The sequence below is a fragment of the Bombina bombina genome, chromosome 1 (genome assembly GCF_027579735.1).
Source record: "Bombina bombina isolate aBomBom1 chromosome 1, aBomBom1.pri, whole genome shotgun sequence".
In the NCBI taxonomy this organism is placed as follows: domain Eukaryota; kingdom Metazoa; phylum Chordata; class Amphibia; order Anura; family Bombinatoridae; genus Bombina; species Bombina bombina.
In genome coordinates this window covers 1,265,918,338-1,265,932,324 of record NC_069499.1, presented here as the reverse complement: position 1 = coordinate 1,265,932,324, position 13,987 = coordinate 1,265,918,338, and the positions used below count along the sequence as shown (strand labels likewise).

The window sequence follows — 13,987 nt, the reverse complement described above, 5'->3', positions numbered from 1 at the left end:
AAGTCTGTTTAGAAATCTGACTCCCAATTGTCCACCCCTGGAAAGTGGATGACCGACAGAAAAATGTGAGCATCCTCCCACTGAACAATCCAAGTCACCACCTACATGGCTAAGGAACCCCTAGTTCCTCCCTAATGGTTGATATAAACCCTAGAGGTGATATTTTCCGACTGGAAACAAGCTAGGGACGACTGAGGTCAAGTCATCAGAGCATTGCGAATTGCTCTCAACTCCAAGATGTTTAAAGAGGAGAGCAGACACTTCTGAGTCCATAATCCTTAAAGACCCAGACAGCTTACTAGCCCAGCAGGTTGGCATCTGTGTTCACATCACCCAGGAATATCTCCAGAAACACGCGCACAGAGATAGATACTTGTGAAAAAATACTACGGAAGAAAGTCTCTTGTCATCTGATCTAAATCTATCATTTAAGACAGATCCGAAAGTTCTCCATGTCATGGAAAATAGCAAAAGGAATGATGTCCATGGAGTACCATCAGACCAATTCCCTCCATACACAGGGTCACAGAAAAGTTAAGAAAAGTCAACTGCAGCTAAATCCAAACTCCCAACCTCCTGGTTGCAAGATGGCTAAGCTATCCACCGGCCACTAAAACTTACTGTTGGCCGGACAGAAGACTGCAGAGTGGGGAAAAGGAATAAATCCTTGATTTTCTGACCTCTGAAAGAAATCTCCTAGATAAAGAATCAAATAAAAGTCCAAGCATACCGCACCTGGTGTTCCCAGGCGGTCTCCCATCCAGGTACTGACCATACCTGACCCTGCATAACTTCCGAGATCAAACGAAATCGGGTGCATTCAGGGTTTTGTGGCGGTAGTCCCAAATAAATTACCCTTGTGGATAGAACATAGGAACTCTTCTCCAGATTAATTTCCCATCCCTGGAAAAGAAGATTGGACAAGATCTCTTAAAAGAGAGTTAGCTTGAAGTTAGGATGATACCTGAACTATATATTGTCCAGAAAAACACACTTGCAATATCTCAAGACCTAAAGGTCTGACTGGGATGGCGCAAACTAAGAAAACTAGATTCCGATTAAGGAAACAATAAATCTCTCAAGTCTAAATTCGTTATGAACAGGCCCATTAGAACCAAAGGAGAAAGGATACTACTTTGAAGGACAGAATATGAAATATATGAGGTAAATACCTATATCCTGTTGCCAAAGATGAAGACCCTGAATCCAGTTCAAGGAATACCTCTCATCCTACTTGGATTGCAGATACTCTAGAAAGAGAAATCTGCCCCTGGAAGGAAAAAAAGATTGGACTTGAAAAGGCATGACCCAAACAAAGTCTCATCCTTAAAAGGAGACACTAGAAGCGTGTATTTGGAGAAAACAGAATTGAATCTGCAACTGCAGAACTATAAATCCTAGGCTGTACCATTAAACCACAGGTAGGCTTCTCAGCTGACCATAAATTTAAGCCACACTGCCCGGCGGCTAGTACAACAAGTCTAATAAGACAAGACATTGCTCTAAATGAACAATTAAACCTCCAGCTTCTTACCTATGTCAGAAAGAAAACTAGATTATCTCCGCAGAGATCGAAGTTCTCTGTTTAAAAGTAGAAAGTTCCATTCGACCGCGTTGGTTGGCAGTTCCTGAGGAGGGTGTTACAGAAAATGGGTTTAGGAAAAGTGTTTATAAACCAAATATTTGCTATGTACTCTACTCCGACTGCCAGGGTTCAAATTAACGGGTCCCTCTCTGCTCCTTTGAACATCTCGAATGGTACCAGACAAGGCTGCCCCATTTCCCCACTTCTATTTGCCTGCGCAATAGAAGCCCTAGCACACAAAATTCGTAATCACCCACACATAACAGGTATATATATACAAAATTCTCACCACAAGATCATGCTGTACGCCGATGATGTCTTATTTTGCATAACAAAACCCTTGACTACTATTCCTCAGATTATTAATCAGTTAGATGATTTTGGAATGATTTCCAACTTCTTAATTAACAAAACCAAATCGGAAATCATGAATATTAATGTCCCACCAGCGAACATACACCTAATCAAACAAATTTGGCAACAAAACTCACTTAAATATCTGGGTATTCAACTTACTCCAACTCCAGAACAGCTCTTTACATGAAACTACAAACCTCTCCTTGGAAACATAATTGCAGACCTTTCCTCCTGGAAAAGGAAACACATTTCTTGGTTGGGGAGGATTAACATTATCAAAATGAACATTCTTCCCAGAATCCTCTATCCTTTTCAAACCCTACCTATTCCTCTCCCCCCAAATTTCTTAAAAACCCTACAATCAAACACTCTGGACTTCATTTGGTTTAATAGTAAAGCCAGAATTAGCAAAAAAATTATGCTTCTCCCTGTTGCCATGGGTGGTCTAGGGGTCCCGGACTTTCATCGTTACAGGCAAGCCACTTTTCTGCAACGTATTATAGACTGGTTCTCAAACCACACAGATAAAGTATGGATTCAACTAGAACACGCTATTACCCAAAATCAACATCTTGGCCAGTTATGTTGGTCTCCATGAGACAGAGTTAAATTTCTAAAATCCTCTTCCCTAACAATATCGGAAACATTTAGAATCTGGGACAAGATCCTTTCAGAATACCCTAATATCTCTAAATTCTCGCCCCTAACTCCGCTAACACATAATCACGAATTCCACCCTGGTCTCTCTAGGGCCCATAAATTTGTGGGTACTCCCCCTTCGTTCCTTACAGGTCCATTACCTAGGAAATGAACACTTTTCTGGTGGCAATGCAATAAATTAGCTCCCCTTTGGTCTGAAATAGCTAAGGAAACAAGCAAAATCCTAGGAATACAATTACCCCTTGACCCTTGCCTGTGGCTCTTTAATAAAGCACCGGGAAAACTCCCCTCTTCATCCTAAAAAATATTCTACATACTATGTAATAGTTTCAAAATTCTGATAGCCAGGAATTGGAAATCAGAGGAAGTACCATCTCTCATTCAATGGCACTCAGAGTGCTATCATACAATCTCACTAGAAGAATATTATTACATGAAAAATAAAAACATGGATATATACTCTCAAATGACTTCTATGTGGGAAACATATATACAGAATTTCCACATACATGCGCATACACATATTTCAATTAGCTCTACTACCTAAAGGGTCTGGTATACTTATGATGTAATGACTAAAGCATATTGGTTTGGAACGCATGTTAAACACTTCTTTCATGCTCTCTGTATTTAAGGTAGCCGTGCCTGTCTTTTTTCCCCCTGTCCCCCACCCTTCACTTCAAAAGTGATTTCATATGTTGTAACTGTTTTGATTTCAATAAACTTTTGAAATGTAAAAAAAAAAAAAAAGTAGAAAGTTCCCTTCTACTAAAGACACCGTGCATTTCAAGAGAGATAGCGACAGGAAAATCTTAAAAAGGATGTGAGACAGGGAGAAATATCCCCAGATTCTCTATAACAATCCTGTGAACATCTCACAGCACGTCTAGAACCCTTACAGAGAGGAAAGAAAAATATAGAACTGATAAAGTTCACAAAACTCCAAAGGAAAGACAGCGATAGGGATCGGTGTCATCCAGTCAGCCAAGACCTCCTGACAATATAAGAGGCTTTGAAGCAAACAACTGAAGGATACCACTTCAGTAACAGATGAAGGAATTATACCATCCAGATCTGAGATTTCAGCCTCAGAAACTACCGGCGAATCCTCCTCACTAACTTGGAAGAAGACTAACCTGCTTAGCAGCATGTGGAGCACAAACCCTCTCATCAAGACTTAAAATGTCCTCTTGCCTTTTCCCTGAAGTAAAGGAAAACAGACCAAGCCACAGATACCGCAGAAGATACCTGAGCTTGCAACTTCTGTAAGCAAGTACACTCCTCCAGGATGTGACGCCATATAGGCTTGGGACATAAAAGGAGAAAGCTGTGGCAGTGCCTTAACAGCAGCATCCTTGGATACATGAAGTTCAAACCAATCTGTACATTTAATAGCATTTGCGAAATCAGAGGTACAGAAAAACCAAGTGTTTAAACCAATTCTTAGTTGAGCAAGCCTTCCACCCAACTTCAGCATCAGAAGAAGGAATTATACTGCCTGAATCCGAAATGTCACCCTCAGATGCACCCGAAGAATCTTCATCCTCAGACTTCTGAGAGGAAATACTTTGATTAGCCATTTCAGGATCAGAAACCTTACTGTTTCTTTAAATTTCCTTTCGCGTTTTCCCTGCAGCATGGGAAAAGCAGACAGCAAATCAGATACCGTAGAAGATACCTGGGCAGCAATACCTTGCAAAGTAACTCCAGACGGAGCATGAGAGGAAACGCAGGGCACTGCATGTGCAGATGAATAGGATTGGGACGCTTGAGGAGAAAGCTGCTGCACATCTGAAACAGGAGGCTCCTGAACAGCATCCGTCTTAGCTAATGATGGCTCAGGGTCACCTTTTTTTTTTTTTTTTTTTTTTTAACAAAGGATATAATACAGAACTAAAAAACGTTCTTAAATGTTCCCTTTAAATTTACCAAACCAAGAAAACATACCCCAGGTAACACTCTACACCTCAGCAGAATTACTGAGGTGCCCTACCTGTCCTGCAACCCGCAACAAACTGAGGGGAAAAAAACATTCCCGTTTACAATCCGGATTTCCAGAGAAGCAAAAACAGCAAGAAGCCTTCTAAACAGCAGAGCCATCTGAAATATGCACACCTCACTCTACAAGAAGTGAAGAAAAGCGCCAAAAACAAAACCTGACATGACATAATCAGAACCTCCCTAAAAAGGGCGGTCCTACAGCTGACAAAAAAGCTATTATTTTTTTTAAACAACTTTCTTGAAAAACAGCAAAATGTTTTGGGAAAACGCAGTGAGGATTGTACCCCACAAGTTCCCAATTACTTAAAAGCCACCATTGCCCTACTGAAGAGATTGACATGGGCTAAGGCTAGACCCTTTAGAAAGATCAGAGCAAACCTACTCTGCATTAAAATAAAAAAATCTTGTTTGTAGATCAGACACCAAAACTTCACCTCCTCCTTGCACCGCAGGCAAAGAGAATGACTGGAGGTTATGGGTAAGGGAAGTGACATATATAGCAGCTTTGCCCCTCCTGCTGGCCAGAAGTGATATTCCCACTAGTAATTGATAATTCCGTGGACTCACCATATCTTAGGAAAGAAATAGATATTTCTACCTTTTAGATCTATAGGTGTGTGTGTGTATGTGTATACAGAATATATATATATATATATATATATATACTGTGTATATATTATTGTGTATATATATATGTGTATATGTATATATATATATATATATATATATATATATATATATATATATATATATATATATATATAATAATTTTTGTATGTGAAGAACATTGTAATGTGAACTATTCAAAACTCCTGTTGGGTTAGCGCGCTAAATAGCACTCCACTTGTCATCTAGCCCATTGTTTTTTAAATGCATGCTTATAATCCTTCCCTTTCATGCAGGGCCGGTGCTAGGTTTTTTGGCCACACAGGCGAGGATAAATTTTGCTCCCCCACACCTGATTACAATCCATCCCCACTGCTAGTTAAAGGGATATGAAACCCAATTTTTTTTCTTTCATGATTCAGACAGAGCCTGAAATTTTAAGAAAATTGTGGTAGTGCTGCATAATTTTATATATATATATATATATATATATATATATATATATATATATATATATATATATATATATTTGAGAAGAAGTACAGAGGGGGACGCAATTGCTACAATTGCCACTAGACCAGAGCTTTCCAAACTTTTCATGTTGGTGACACACTTTTTAGACCTACAGCAGGCGGAAAGTCAGAAACCAAAAAAAAATTTAAAAAAATTGTGCGGAAGCAGGGACACACCTACACACTGCTGCCGACACACTAGTGTGTCCCGACACACAGTTTGGAAAGCACTGCACTAGACAGTAATACTATGGACTAGTAACTATATGTCCATATCTCCAACAATGGGATGATTTGGTGCAGACCCTTATAAATAAATGTAATGGGGTTGAGAATAGTACAGAACAACCTAAAATGTAATTCAGATTAAAAGACAGGGAATTCAGCACTCTTTTAAAAGAAAACCACACATAGCTCACAGTGGAGGATACAGAGTTGGTTTAATCATGGAAGCAACAGACCCTCTCACTCAGAAGGCACTGTAGCACAAAAAAGGGGTATCACTAATGTTTATATACAAAGTATGAGAATAGTGACAAACCGTGAAATATTTAAGTTAAAATACAGAATTTATTTCATGCAACAAAACCTAACCTGCGATCTTATATTATCAACATATGGCAAAAACAGCACAGAAACATTATATAATATAAATATAAGCTAAATAGTTACCTAAAAAATGCTTTTTTAATAATCAAGACATGGCGGCGTAAATATTTATAGGGCTGTACTGTTATAAATAGAGAGTAAATGCTTTTTCCGACAGGCGAAATTTATCATTATTACGCCCCAGCTCGCCTGCGCAAAGTTACATCTATTTTTTTTATAAATTCAGGCGCACATGTGCGCTTCTTCAGAGGCGAGCTGGGGCGCAGTTACAGGCGAAGCACATACAGAGTTCGCCTAGCCTTTGATAAATCTAGCCCTATAGTTCATCTTCAGTCCCTACAATTGCAAATGTTTTTCAGTATAATGGATTTCACAAGGCTCTGTCTCAAATAATCATGTTAGAACACAGGTTAAAGGAACACTGAACCCAAATTGTTTTCTTTCGTGATTCAGATAGAGCGTGCAATTTTAAGCAACTTTCTAATTTACTACTATTTTCAATTTTTCTTTGTTCTCTTGCTTTCTTTATTTGAAAAAGAAGGCATCTAAGCTGTTTTTTTTTTGTTCAGGACCATGGAAAGCACTTGTTTATTGGTGGGTGAATTTATCCACCAATCAGCAAGAACAACCCAGTTTGTTCACCAAAAATGGGCCGACATCTAAACTTACATTCTTGCATTTCAAATAAAGATACCAAGAGAATGAAGACAATTTGATAATAGGAGTCAATTAGAAAGTTGCTTAAAATTGCATGTTCTATCTGAATCACAAAAGAAAAAAATTGGGTTCAGTGTCCCTTTAAGACCATTCCTTGGTTCAAGGGGCCTCTTTTTTTTTTTTTTTTTGGCTATTATGGATAGTAATTTTTACAGATGCAAGCCTGCTAAGTTTGGATGCAATCTGGGGGTTTTGGAAAGCACAGGTAGTGTGGACTTTTAAGGAGGAGAGGTTACCTATAAACACTCTGGAACTTAAGAAATCTTTTCTTCGATTCCAGTCAGTGCCACAGCAGCAGCCTACATCAATCATCAAGGAGGAACTTATTTCCTTTGTCTGTGATCAGGTCTCAGGGTATTGCAGTGTTCCCATATCTGCACAACATTTTGGTTCAAGCTCCAGCTTTCCTTTAGCAGACACTCACACCAACCGACTCTTGTTGTTTCTTCAACAGCATGGTTGGAGGATCAATTTTCCAAAGGGTTCTTCGGTACCCCAGACAAAGTTAACTTTTTGGGGTTTTCAAATAGATTCAGTATCCATGAGTTGTTCCCTAACAGCAGAGAATGTTAAAATTGGTGTCAGCTTATCCGAACTTTCAGTCTCTCTCATTTCCCTCTGTGTATGGAAGTCCTAGGTTTTATGATTGCAGGCTGAGATGCAATTCCATTTGCTCAATTTCACGAGACCTGATCAGCTTTGTATACTGTGTCAATGGTGCAGGAATTATACTCAGCTGTCTTAAAGGATATTTTTGCATCCCAGTACAAGTCAGTCTCTAACTTGTGGCAGGATCATCAGCTTATTATTCAGTGGGCCTCTTTGGTTCATCCTACCTGTACTGTGATCATTACATATACAAGTCTCTCAGGTTGGGTAGCTGTTTGGGGGTCTCTGGCAGCACATGGTGTTTGGGATCCTCGGTTACCAATCAATGTTCTAGAATTCTGTGCAATGGGAGTCTCATTTCCGTGTTCAGACAGACAGTGTCACAGCAGTGGCTTATGTCAACCATCAGGGGGGATTCACAGTTCCCTGGCAATGATGGAGATGTCTTGGATGCTCACATGGGCAGAAACCAATTCTTGCTTAGTGTCTGCAATTCTTTTTCCAGGAGGGAACAAATGGGAGGCAGACTTTCTCAGTCATCAATCTCTACATACAAGGAAATGGTCTCTTCACTACAATGTGTTTAATCAGATTGTGGATATTTTGGGGTCTCCCAGAGATATAGCTGATGGCCTCTTGTTTGAACAACAAATTTCCCAGGTACTTTGCAATGTCCAGGGATCCTAAGGCAGAGTTAGTGGATGCTTTTAGAAGTTCCTTGGCCTTTTCAGCCTGCTTATTATTTTCCATCTCTGGTACTTCTTCCCAGAGTAATTATCAATATAAGAGAAATCATCTGTAATCCAAATGGCCTCACAGGCTTTGGTGTGCTGATCTGGTTTAGACCTTCTGTCCTAAGGTCTATTTTTTTTCATCCAGATCCAAGTCTCTGAACTTGATGGCATTGAAACGGAACATTTAATCCTTAAACCTATGGGTTTCTCTGATTCTGTGATTGAAACCTTAATTCAGGCTCGTAAACCTGTAACTAGGTTACTGTAACTAGGCCATTATTTCTTGGTCCATAGATCAAGATTTTTCTTGGCACTCTTTCAGAATTCCTAGGATTTTGCAGGATGGTCTAAATAAAGGCATATCTGCCAGTCCTCTGAAGGGGCAGATTTCTGCTCTTTCAGTCTTTTTCCACATAAAAGATTGTTATTCTTCCGGATATTCATAGTTTTGTTCAGGTTCTGGTTTGTATTAAACCTGTAATCAAGCCTATGGGGTCAATTTATTATAGTGCGAGCAGACATGATACAATGTAGCGTATCATGTCCTCTGCACATCGATAAATGCTGACAGCATACGCTCTCTGCATTTATCATTGCACCAGCAGTTCTTGTGAACTGCTGGTGCAATACTGCCTCCTGCAGATTCGCAGCCAATCAGCTGCTAGCAGGGGGTGTCAATCAACGCGATCGTATTCGATCAGGTTGATTTCTGTCCACCGCCCCAGAGCAGGCGGACAGGTTATGGAGCAGCGGTCTTTAGACCGCTGCTTCATAACTTCTGTTTCCGGCGAGCCTGAAGGCTCGCAAGAAACACAGGGCATCAAGCTCCGTACGAAGCTTGATAAATATGCCTCTATTTCTCCTCCATGGAATCTTAATTTGGTGTTAAGGGTTTTGCAGGCTCCTCCTTTTTAACCTATGCATAAAATTAACATTAAACTACTTTATTGGAAAGTGTTATTTTCTTTTGGCTATTAATTCTGCTAGAAAAGTTTCTTAGTTATCTGCTTTTTATTGTGAACCTCATCTGATTTTTCATCAGGATAAGGCTGTTTTACGGACATCATTTAATTATTTTGCCTAAGGTTGTTTCCTCAGATAACTTTAGCAGAGATTGTTGTTCATTCTTTGCGTCCTAATTCTAACAATGCTTCAGAGACATCTTTGCATTCTTTGGATGTTGTTAGGTCATTGAAATATTACATTGATGCTACTAAGGACTTTAGACAAACTAGTTTGTTCATTCTTTTTTTTTTGACCCTAGGAAGGGTCAGAAAGCTTATGCTGTTTCTTTGGCCTCTTGTTTGAAACGTTTGATTCACAAATGGATTACTGCTCATTCAACCAGATCAGGTGTCACATATTGGACCTTTAACAATGTGGATCAAATTTGTAAGGCAGCTACTTGTTCTTCTTTGCATAAGTTTACAAAATTTTAACATGTTGATGTTTTTGCTTCCCCAATGCAACTTTTGGTAGGAAAGTCTTCAGGCTGCTGTTTCTGATTTATGCAGTTTTGTTAAGTTCTTTTTGTTTACTTCACTTTTTTTTTGCATGTTAAAAAAAGTAAATAAATAAACACTTATCTATCTAATATTGTGAAAAAATAGAAATAAATAAGATATGGAAACGTATAGATCATGCTTGTCAGGCCCTCATTACTTGTGGACTTCACTGATTTGGTATTAGTTTAATTGGAGTAATGGATCGCAGACTCACCACCTGTATGAAATAAAACATAATTTATGCTTACCTGATAAATTCATTTATTTCATGGTGGTGAGATTCCATGAGACCCCAACCTGTTTTTTCTTTTAGTGGTGGCTTTATTTTTGCACTTCTTTTTTCCCCCTGCTCTCTTTTGTTGCTCTTATTACTTTTTCCTACCTTTTTTGCTTGGCTATACGTCAGGCTAGTTTCTAGTAAGGTGGAAGGGGTTTTGTAGAACTTTTGGGGTTTGGAAACATTTGCCTCCTCCTAGTGGCCAGGAAGAGTAATTCCTAAGAGTAATGGTACATGGACTTTCACCACCATGAAAAATATTAATATATCAGGTAAGCATAAATTATGTTTCTTTCCTAAGAGTCCACAGAATTATCAATAACTAGTGGGAATATCACTCCTGGGCAGCAGGAGGAGGCAAAGAGCACTACAGCAAAGCTGCTATATATGTCTCTTCCCTTACCCATAATCTCCAGTCATTCTCTTTGCCTGCGGTGCAGGTGCAGGTGAAGTTTTGGTGTCTGATCTACAATCAAGATTTTTTTATTTTAAAAGCAGAGTAGGTTTGCTCTGATCTTTTATAAAGGGTCTAGCCTTAGCCCATGTCAGTCTCTTCAGTAGGGCAGTGGTGGTTTTTGAGCAATTGGGAACTTGTGGGGTGCAATCCTCACTGCGTTTTCCCAAAACATTTTGCTGCCCTATTTATATAGCCAGAGTAAATTTACTCAGTCTTTCTGTATTTCCACAGGTCCATGTGAGGGATGGCTCCTCTCAAACCAGGTGAGCTTTCCTATTGCCGGACAGATAATTGTTAAGGTAAGTGCCAGTTTTATTTTTCTATGTAAGCAGGGAAATATTTGGCACTTATTCCGCTGAAACGCTGCAAGGGGACGTTTTTTATTATTCCTGTCAGTGTGCAGGTTTTTATGGCAGTTTTTGCAGGCACTGTTAGTGTGAGGAGTTATTTATTTTATTGATGGCTCAGTGAGGATCCGTTTTTAGTAACAGGTTATGTACTTTTTTAAGGGGTTTTATGGTTTGTTTTAAGCCTGTTTTCAAGAAAGTTGTTTTTAAAAAAAAATGGCTTTTTTGTCAGCTGTAGGACCGCCCCTTTTAGGGAGGTTCTGATTTCTCTTGTAAAGGTGTATCCAGTCCACGGGTTCATCCATTTACTTGTGGGATATTCTCCTTCCCAACAGGAAGCTGCAAGAGGACACCCACAGCAGAGCTGTCTATATAGCTCCTCCCCTAACTGCCACCCCCAGTCATTCTCTTGCAGCTCTCGACAAGAAAGGAAGTATCAACAGAGATGTGGTGACTTAGTGTAGTTTTTACCTTCAATCAAAAGTTTGTTATTTTTAAACGGTACCGGCGTTGTACTGTTTTTACTCTCAGGCAGAAATTGGAAGAAGACTTCTGCCTGGAGGTTTGATGATCTTAGCGGTTTATAACTAAGGTCCATTGCTGTTCTCACACATAAATGAAGAGTATGGAAAGAAAACTTCAGTTGGGGGGATGGTCTACAGATTGCCTGCTTTGAGGTATGTTCAGTATATTTTTTTCTAGAGAGATAAGGTCTAGAAAATGCTGACAGTGCCTGGTATATTTAAGGTAAGCCTGATACAGTGATTTAACAACAACAGGGATCATGCTTGCAAAAAGGGATAATATTCATGTTAATACCCATATTACTTAGTGTAAAAACGTTTCCATGATTTATAAATAAAAACGTTTTTTCTCTGAGGGTGATAAATCTTTATTTGGGGCCTAGTTTCCACATGGCTTGTTAGATTACTCCTAGGAGTACTTTTTTAAGGCCCTCTGACTTTGAGTGCATGGTTGGAGGGGCCTATTTTCGTTTTCAGTCTGAGACATCCAGCTTCCCTGAAGGAGTCCTCTGGCTTATAGGACCTCTATAGAGGGTTTTGTTCCTGCAAAAATCGTTTTTAAGGGCAGGTAGGAGCCACAGAAGAGCTGTGGCAGTGTGTGGCTGGTTTAATGTTTTTCTAATTTGTTTTTGTGCCTGAGGGGTTAATCATCCATTTGCAAGTGGGTGCAATGCTGCTTTAGTCCCTTATACACACTGTAAAAATTTCGTAGAGTTTACTAATTTTTTTCAATGTTTTGCCGTTTTTGTGGTAGTTTTTTTCTCTTAAAGGCACAGTACCGTTTTTTATTATTGCTTTTTTCACATTTATTAAAGTGTTTTCCAAGCTTGTTGGTCTCATTACTAGTCTGTTAAACATGTCTGACATAGAGGAAACTCCTTGTTCATTATGTTTAGAAGCCATTATGGAACCCCCTCTTAGAATGTGTACCAAATGCACTGACCTTTCTATAAGTTATAAAGACCATATTATGGCTTTTAAAGATTTATAACCTGAGGTTTCTGAGACTGACAAAAGGGAGGTTATGCCATCTAGCTCTCCCCACATGTCAGAACCTATAACTCCCGCTCAAGGGACGCCAAGTACATCTAGCGTGTCCAATGCGTTTACTTTACAAGACATGGCGGCAGTTATGAATCATACCCTCACAGAGGTATTGTCCAAACTGCCAGGGTTACAAGGAAAGCGAGACAGCTCTGAGGCTAGAACAAATACAGAGCTCTCTGACGCTTTAGTAGCTATGTCTGATATACCCTCACAATGTGCAGAAGTTGAAGCAGGAGAGCTTCTATCTGTGGGTGACTTCTCTGATTCAGGGAAGGCGTTACTTCAGTCTGACTTCAGTCTGAAATGACAGCATTTAAATTTAAGCTTGAACACCTCCGCGTGTTGCTCAGGGAGGTTTTAGCGACTCTGGATGACTGTGACACCATTGTAGTCCCAGAGAAATTGTGTAAAATGGACAAATATTTTGCAGTGCCTGTTTACACTGATGTTTTTCCAATCCCTAAGAGGTTTTCAGAAATTATTACTAAGGAATGGGATAGACCAGGTGTGCCGTTCTCTCCCCCTCCTGCTTTTAAGAAAATGTTTCCTATAGATGCCGCTACACGGGACTTGTGGCAGACGGTCCCTAAGGTGGAGGGAGCAGTCTCTACCCTAGCTAAGCGTACAACTATTCCTGTCGAGGACAGTTGTGCTTTCCTAGATCCTATGGATAAGAAATTAGAGGGTTTCCTTAAGAAAATCTTTATACAACAAGGTTTTATTCTCCAGCCTCTTGCATGCATTGCCCCAGTCACTGCTGCAGCGGCTTTCTGGTTAGAGTCTCTGGAGGAGGCTTTACAGGTAGAGACCCCGTTAGATGATATCCTTGACAGGCTTAAAGCTCTTAAGTTAGCCAATTCATTTATTTCTGATGCCGTTTTTCATTTAACCAAGCTAATGGCTAAAAATTCAGGTTTTGCCATTCAGGCACGTAGGGCGCTATGGCTTAAATCCTGGTCAGCTGATGTCACTTCAAAGTCTAAACTTCTCAAGATCCCCTTCAAAGGGCAGACCCTATTTGGGCCTGGACTGAAGGAGATCATTTCTGATATTACTGGAGGAAAAGGCCACGCCCTTCCCCAGGATAGGTTTAACAAGTTAAGGACCAAACAGACTAATTTTGGTTCCTTTCGAAACTTCAAGAGTGGCGCAGCTTCATCATCTTCTTCTACAAAACAAGGGGGAAATTTTGCCCAGTCCAAGCCAGTCTGGAGACCTAACCAGGCTTGGAACAAGGGGAAACAATCCAAAAAGCCGGCTGCTGCCTTTAAGACAGCATGAAGGAGTAGCCCCCGATCCGGGACCGGATCTAGTGGGGGGCAGACTTTCTCTCTTCGCCCAGGCTTGGGCAAGAGACGTCCAGGATCCCTGGGCTCTGGAGATTGTTTCCCAGGGATATCTTCTGGATTTCAAAGCTTCATCTCCAAAGGGGAGATTTCA

The 13,987-nt window shown here is 40.0% G+C and overlaps 1 protein-coding gene and 1 pseudogene across 3 annotated transcripts in view; one reads left to right on the top strand and one right to left on the bottom strand.

Annotated features, from left to right (window-relative positions):
• Nucleotides 1-13,987, top strand: part of KIAA0513 (KIAA0513 ortholog) — a 428,805-nt gene that overhangs the window by 403,464 nt on the left and 11,354 nt on the right. The window lies entirely within an intron of this gene.
• On the bottom strand, nt 724-842 carry LOC128646229 (uncharacterized; annotated as a pseudogene).